Consider the following 8363-nt stretch of genomic DNA (forward strand, 5'->3'; position numbering starts at 1 on the left):
TGTGCTACACGGAACCAGAACCTGAAATCTGACCCTATTTTTATGACAGAGAGTTGGGAACTTGGGACGCCTAAGAGTTGAGCCATCCCCACTCCATGCAGCCCACACCCAACTCCCTCCCTCCACATCCTCGAGTTCCCACCATCCCTGGCTCCAAGTGCCAGCATCAAGTCTTCTAAGATTCTTTTCAAAAAGGGGAAGGGAGGGGGCTCTAAATTGGCCAAATATCTTTACCCTCCCCCAGAAGCATGGATAAAATGCCCAGGAGAGAACACTTTTGAGGCAGTGTTGAGACACACAGAGAGCTGCCAGCATCCTTAAATGATCAGGTGCCCATGTCAACTTTTAGTCTGTCCCCCGTTGTATCTGCACCCACATTTCTGTGTTCACAAAAAATCTAACTCAAAGGACCCTCAAAGACCAACCAAGGTAGCCCCCCATTTGGGAAAACCAATCCTCAGTGACTTCCAGGGTCACTCAGTGAGGTGGATGCAGAGCTGGAGTTAGCAGGAGGGCCAGACTGTGGACAGGATAGCTCCAGCCAGCTAGCCTCTCACGATGGCAGCCGGGGACTCTGGGTTTCCTAGTCCCTCAGAAGTGAAGCCCAGCAGGCAACGTGAGGACAGGGTATTAAAGAACTGGGGGTGAGGATGAAAGCTAAGTTTCTGGGGCTGGGGCTGGCAGCCAGGGATGGTGGTAAGTCCAGGGGGAGGCAGACCATGCTTGACTCAGGAACCTGGCACCCAGGAGAGATAGGGAACTGCCCAGCAGGACTTAACTTCATGTTCCCTAGCATGATCATCTGGGAAGCCAGCGAGTTTCTAGGAAGGACTCCTTCCCCTGCCTCCCCACCTACTTATTGGGATGCTTGGCCAGGATGCAGCTCCTCCATGGGCCCCAGGCTGCAGGAGGCTCACGTACCCTGCCTGGGTGTCTTCATCCCTTGTGCCCAGGTGAGCTCAAGACAAAGCTCTGTCCACTAAGAGCCCTCACTGGCTCAGAAAATTCCAGAGTACTGAAAAATAAAGAAATGCATACAGGGTTACAAAAATTGAAGTGCATTTAAAACATTTCCTATGAATAAATTAGCACACACACACACACACACACACACACACACACACACATCCCACTCACACTAAACATAATGAAACATAACCATGCTAGTCACAAAATAATCTTGGGGTTTATTAACTATTCATTCAGAGGCCCCCAGGTAATGGGCCCAGCAATGAACATGAATTAGAAATTGTCAGATAAAGGGCTCCTGCTGCCTATCTCTGGTTGGATGTAGTACCTCTTCAAAAGCAGCAACAGAAGCCTAAATGTGAGGCCCTGGGAGAATGCATGTTCTGGGCCAAAGAACCCCCTATGTCCCACCCCAACCTCCCTGGCCAGCTTCTCCACTAAGTGCACAGCCCCAGGGACCCTGCCTGAAGGTGAACCAGAGTCCCTCAGGAAATGGGTCTGAAAGGACTGCCCCCACCCTCATACACACAGACCCCAGGCCCTGCTCCTCAGGGAGAGATGGGGGTAGGAGGGGAATCGGGCTGCTTCCTGGGACAGCACAGGGGCCTGGGGCTGCCTGTGGGCAGTGCAGGCCTGGCTGAATGGGGCCTCTTTATTTCACACACCTGGGAGGGAGTCGTAATCCCTCCCCAGCCACACAGAGCCCTCTCAACCAGGTGGCACAATGCACTGTTCACTCAGCTCAGGAAATAAAATAAATATATTCTCCCCCAAAGGCCCCACAATGGGACTTTTTCATGGCCAACCACCAGGAACAGTCTTCTCCTTCCATGTGGCCCAGGAGATTCCCATCCCCAGTGGCTTTGCTGGAAACTTCCTGGGACTCAGGGTCCACCTGGCCCTGCCTAGCACTGCCTGACCTCTCGATCATGGCAGGTAGGGATAGTGGTTCCGTGGAAGGGTGGGCCTATTATAGACTTTTTGTAAGGAGTCTATAAAATCCTGGGAAATAAAGAGGCAAGGAGACTTACATGTATTGATTATATCAAGCAGGCAAAGAGAACTAGGAAGACACTCCTTCTTGACAGATTAAAGCTGAAGGTCAGGGACACCTATTCAAGGTCCATCTAAAGACTCCAGATCAGTCATGGGAAGCTCCAGACCGAACTTCCCAGCTGGGGCAGCTTTTGGTATCCTCTAACCCCTCTGTTATCCTACCCCCAATCCCCTCTATTGCCCTATCTCAGAACTGTCCCATGTCCTGTGTTTTCCAGAAGGTTTGCTTTCATAAGGATGTCAACCAGCCTTGGAAAGACTTATCCTGTACTTTGCACACTCCACTGTCACAGCTAATCCAAGTCTTTGGTGGCTCTCCCACATACCCTCCTGCCTTCTGTGACACAGCTCCGTCTTCCTGGAAGTCCCACCTCCACCCTGCTGCACACACTCTACTCTCCAGTGCCATGGGGAACCATATTCATAAATAGATAACATTTAGTAAAGCCTGACCCTGGGCCAATATTCGTGTGCCCTCGAGCATCACCTCCTACAGGAAGCCTTCCCTCACTGTACCCAGCAGTGACCATCTGTCCAAGGTCCCAGGGATAAAAGCCAGAAAGACCTTGTCCCTGATTTCTCAACCCCTGGTGCTATTCCCAGGAAAGGGCCCAAGGGTTAGATGCACGCAGCCACCTCTGTCTCTACAAGTCTCCAAGTGCTGGTAATTTCCCTGACACAGGTTCCTGTGCAGAACCTTGAACTAATGAAAGCTCCAAATCACAGCGTGTGACTCTAGGAGCCAGCATCTCAGCTATGAAGACTGGGCGAGTCATTTCACCAGCTAAGCCTTGAATTTGGCTTTTGTTGCTTTTCCTTGTTGCTGGTGGTGGTAGTTATTAGTTTGGGTGCAGCAAGTTAATTATATCCTTTAGTTTAGAAAGGGTTAATTTTGCCTTGTAGTCCAAGGTTAATGCAAAGCTCTCCTCTCATTTTATTTATGTTTTCATGGCTTCACTTGACATATAATAAACTGCACATATGTAAAGTGTGCAATTTGACGAGCTTGGGCAGGCATGTGTGTCTGAGAAACCAACACCATAGTCAAGGTGATGAACATATCCATCACCCCGAAGTGTCCTCCTGCCCCATGGTAACCCCCTCTCTACTCCCCTATGGCAGAGGCAACTACTCACCTGCTTTCCGTCATTATAGATCAATTTGCATTTTCTAGAAATTATATAAATGGAATCACTCTGGTTTCTTTCATCTGACATATTTACTTTGAGAGTCATCTGTGTTGTTCCATTTATCAATGGTCCTTGCTTTTTTTTAAATTACTGAGCAGCAGTCTATTGTATTGGTATGCTATAATTTGTTCACCCATTTATCTGTGAAGGGACATACTTGGGTTGTTTCCAGTTTTTGACTATTAAAAATGAAGCTGCTATGAACATCTACATATGAATCTTGGTATATACATATATTTTCATTTCTTTCTTAAAATAGGATTGAGTGATACTTTATCTCCTTCATCCCCATCCTTTACTCTAATTCTATTCCCACTTCTCCCTTAAGCACACACTCTGATGTTTAATGCATGCCTCTGAATATGAACATATCTTCGGAAATGGGCAGAACTATGCTGGGCGTGGTGGGCACTCACCTGTGATCCCAGCTACTCAGGATGCTGAGGCAGGAAGATTGCAAATCCGAGGACAACCTGGACAATTTAGCAAGACCTTGTCTCAAAATAAAAAGGGTTGGGGATGCAGCTCCGTGGTAAAGCCTCCTAGGTTCAATCCCCAGTAATGCAAAAACAACAAAAAAATGTCCTGAGCTGTTGTACATGGTTGTGGAAGTTTCACTTACATACATAGTACTATGCTGTAAATCTAGTTCTGTTTCTTACATATATTTTTCGATCCATCTATGCACATACGATACACATACCACTATGCACATATTCAAAATTTGTTACTTCAAATACTGCACAGCATTCTATAGTGGGTCCCAACCCCATTTTCTTATCTTCCCTCCTCCCCTTATGAACACCAAAGTTGCCTTCAACTCAGTGCTCCATCAATAATGCCACAGTGAACATGTCATTGTACCTATCCCCTGGCTCACCTGCACAAGAGCTGAAAGTTGGGACTCTGGGTCACAAGGAGTGCACTTTATATCACTAGGGTCACTGGCCTGGCCCTACTTTCTGAACCAGGTAGCAACATGGTCCCAAACTACATGCCACCCCCCATTTCCCTATGTTCCTGGTCAAACCATGATACCATCTGCCTTGCTAGTCTGATGGATGTAACATGATAACTTGTTTCAGTGTATATTTGTCCAATTACTATCAAAACTGAGCATCTTTTCAAATGCTATTAGAACTCCTCTTCCTGTAATTGCCAATTTATGCCCCGTGCCCATTAAGCATTAGTATTTCCTATCTTCTTGTGGATCGGCAAGAACTCTTTATTTTGCTGTGTTGGAGTAGAGATAGGTTCTAAGTGCAGCACACAAATCTTCCATATGGAGCTTGACTCATTTTACCAGGGCACACACCTGTGTATCCACCACCCAGATCAAAATTTAGAGCAGCCCAGCACCTGCCTCACGAAGCTCTTGTGTCTCCTCTAGTCAGGAACTTCTCAAGGTAACATGCTCACCTCTGTCACCTTCAAGCAATTTCCTTTTCCTAAATCTTCATATAAATGGGATCAAACATATGTTCCTTATTGTTTTTGACTTCTTTCATTCAAAATTACATCTGTGAGATTTGCCTATGTAGCAATATATAGTAGTAGGCCCTTTTCTTTTTTTTTATTGTAAACAAATGGATACATGTTGTTTCTCTGTTTGTACATGGAGTACAGGCGTACCATTTGTGTAATCATAAATTTACATAGGGTAATGTTGTTTGATTCATTCTGTTATTTTTTCCCTTTCCCCCACCCCTCCCACCCCTCTTTTCCCTCTATACAGTCCTTCCTCCATTCTTGCCCCCCTCCCTAACCCTAACTCTAACCCTAACACTAACCCTCCCACCCCCCATTATGTGTCATCATCCACTTATTAGTGAGATCATTCGTCCTTTGGTTTTTTGAGATTGGCTTATCTCACTTAGCATGATATTCTCCAATTTCATCCATTTGCCTGCAAATGCCATAATTTTATCATTCTTTATGGCTGAGTAATATTCCATTATATATATATATATATATATATATACATATACACCACAGTTTCTTTATCCATTCATCAACTGAAGGGCATCTAGGTTGGTTCCACAGTCTGGCTATTGTGAATTGAGCAGCTATGGACATTGATGTGGCTGTATCTCTGTAGTATGCTGATTTTAAGTCCTTTGGGTATAGGCCAAGGAGTGGGATAGCTGGGTCAAATGGTGGTTTAGTAGTAGGCCCTTTTCTATTGCTCTCTTATATATTCCATTGTATGGCTATTACCCCTGTTTACCTCTTTTCTTGTTGATGGGTATTTGGGTTGTTTCCAGTTTGAGGTTATTAGGAAAAAAGTTGCTATTAACAGCCTTTTGGTGGGGGGATTGCACCCAGGGCATTTTATCTCTCAGCTACATCCCCAGCCCTTTTTATTTTTATTTTTTCTTTTGAGACAACATATATCTAAGTTGCTGAGGTTCACCTCAAACTTGCGGATTCTTTTGCCGAAGTCTCTCAGGTAGATGAGATTACAGGCCTGCCCATCACTCCAAGTGTTATGAATATTCTTGAATAAGTAGATATAGAGAACTCAATTCATTGGGAATGAGACTGCTGCACGGCAGGATACCGTATGTTTAGGGTTAATGTGCACCCTCAAATCTTGCTCTAAAGCGTTTGTACTAATTCATACTCCTACCAACAGTTTGCGAAAATTCCATTTGGTTCCCATCCTTACCAACTCTTGATATTTCCAGTGTAATTGGAGCCCTTCCAGTGGGCTTCGTGTATTCTAAGATAGTTTCTTCCTGTAAGTTTTTATTTATTTACTTATTTATTTAGCGGTGCTGGGGATTGAACCCAGGGCCTTGTGCTTGCAAGGCAAGCACTCTACCAACTGAGCTATATCCCCAGCCCCTCTTGTACGTTTTATATATTGTAAATGTGAATTCCGTCCACCTTCGTCTATGCTTCTCCCTCGTCTTTGTGTCCTCATCTGTAAAAAGGAGATAATACTACCTATCTTACGACTTTAGCATAAGAAATGGAGATGTGTTTCAAAGACTTGGCAAAACAGTGTGAACTCATTTCAAGCTACTATGTATCTCTGTTTCTGCCACTAGAATGGGTGTCCTTGCAAGACAGGGAACGCAGTCTCAGTTTGTGCAGTCCCCAGGGCGCAGGGCACAGGGCCAAGAAGGAGTGGTTTTTCAATAAAGTTTGTTTGTTGACTAAATAAAAAAGTCGCCCAGGCGCAATCGCAGGTCCACAATATCAGGGAAGTGAGCGAGGAATGAGGGGCGGCTGGAATGGAGAGGGAAAAGCATTATTCCCTGCAAGGGGCCAACAGGTGTCAGGTGGTTGGGGAAGCCCCTGCCCTAGGCTTGGAGCCCAGGCTCCCGAGAGCCCGGCAGAGGGGTGACTGACTTCCTCTGGAGCATCAGCTGCCTGCCGGAGCGGGCGGCGCGGAGCCCGCTGCCGCCGTCTGTCGCTCTGCCCGTCCCTTTTTTCCAGCAGCTCTGCCCGGACGAGAAGCAGGGCGCCAGCTCCTCGGGTTCTCGCTTCCCCGGGCGGGCGCTGTCGGGCCGCGCAGCCGCAGCTCTGGCAGCTTAGCGGAGGCGCCTCGCCACCTGGCTGCGGCTTCGGGAAGGGACAGCGCGCTGGGTCCCACACCGCCCTCCCTTCTCCGTCGCCACAGGGGCGCCCGCGGCGTGGGCATCACCTTCCCCCGGTCCGCACTGAGACTTTACAGACTCCCAGACAATGAGAGCTAGTCTAGTCCTCTCCTTTTACCACCGGAGTCTGAGGACAAGAGAGGGCAAAAGGGATTAATCCAAGGACACGTGGTGAATTACTAAATCAGCTCTGGACTCCAACCCCAAATCTCTGTCCTCCCTTGCCTCTGCCCGGTGTCCATACATGGGCAATTCACTCAATTAGACTCCAAGTTCCTTCTTGGCTCTTCTTCCTGTGGTGAGTCACTGTGTGTATCACCTAGAGCACCTCATGGGTCTCTTCTCTTCCCACCTGTCCCCGCTAACACCCTATCTCCATCCAACTGCCAAAGTGATCTTTTAGAACATGAATCTGCTCTGCCTGGCCTAAAATCCCCCATGGCTTCCAGCAGAGTGTAAATACAGTGAAGTGGTCCCCGCGGCCAAGGTATGATCTAGCCCCCTGTTTCTACTGCCCTCCACTGTTGTCAGCCCCCCTTGGTACCTTTCTCTCCAACTTGCCAAGTTCATTTCCACTTGCTCTTCCCTCTTCCTCAAACTCTCCTTTTCCAGGAATTCAGTTAAGAATGGATTTAATTGGATTTCAAAATAATTGTTTTCCTATGTAACCCCATGCGTAGTTTTTAATGCATTTAAATACATCATTTGGGAAGAGTCCATAGACTTCACCAGCTTTCCCCTAAGCCTGTGGTGCAGAAGAGTTTAGGAACCCCAAGACTTTTGTATTGGTATCTCTTTATTCAGGTTCCAGCTGAACATCACCTCGTCAGGGGGGCTTTCTGTGACACTGGCCTCCTCATCCAATTGTTGCTTAGCACAGCAGTTCTCAGTGTGGTCCCTGATCCAACAGCATCAGCATCACCCAGGAACTTGTTCAAAATGCATGTTCTTAGGACCCAGCCCAGACCTGCTGAGTCAGAAGCTCTGGGGGTGGAGCCCAGAGATCTGTGTTAATGAGCCCTCCCGGAGATTCCAGTGTGGGATTCTCAAGTTGGAAACTGCTGGTGCAGCACAATTTCACTATGTTATCACAGTTACCACCACCCAGGGACCCCAGTGACCTGAAAAAATGGATGACAGGGAGGAAGGAAGGAGGTGGTAGGAGAGCTGGCTGAGTATGCAGAGGGGCTACACTGGACCTAAAGCCCACAGGGATCTGGGCTCTCTTGGGGAAGGGGCATGTTTGGGTGCAGCCAGATAGGGCTTGAGGCCTGGAGAGTTATGTATTGTTGTGTGGTGGTTGGCCCTTGACAGCATCAACCCAGGGGGGAGAAGATCTACATTCCTGCCTTTTACATGTGACAGGAGAGGACTTTGTGTTCCTCTGGGCTCTCTATACCTCTGCCCTGGTCTGAATATTAATCAAAACCCTAAAGTCTTATTTGGAACCAGCTGCAGTCACTCCAGACTCATACCAGCCTGGTCCCTTTGTTTCTGCCCCTTTGCCTACAAAAAGTTCCAGAGCTATCCCAGGGCCCTCCCA

Source organism: Sciurus vulgaris (assembly GCF_902686455.1).
Source record: "Sciurus vulgaris genome assembly, chromosome: 2".
Classification (NCBI taxonomy): domain Eukaryota; kingdom Metazoa; phylum Chordata; class Mammalia; order Rodentia; family Sciuridae; genus Sciurus; species Sciurus vulgaris.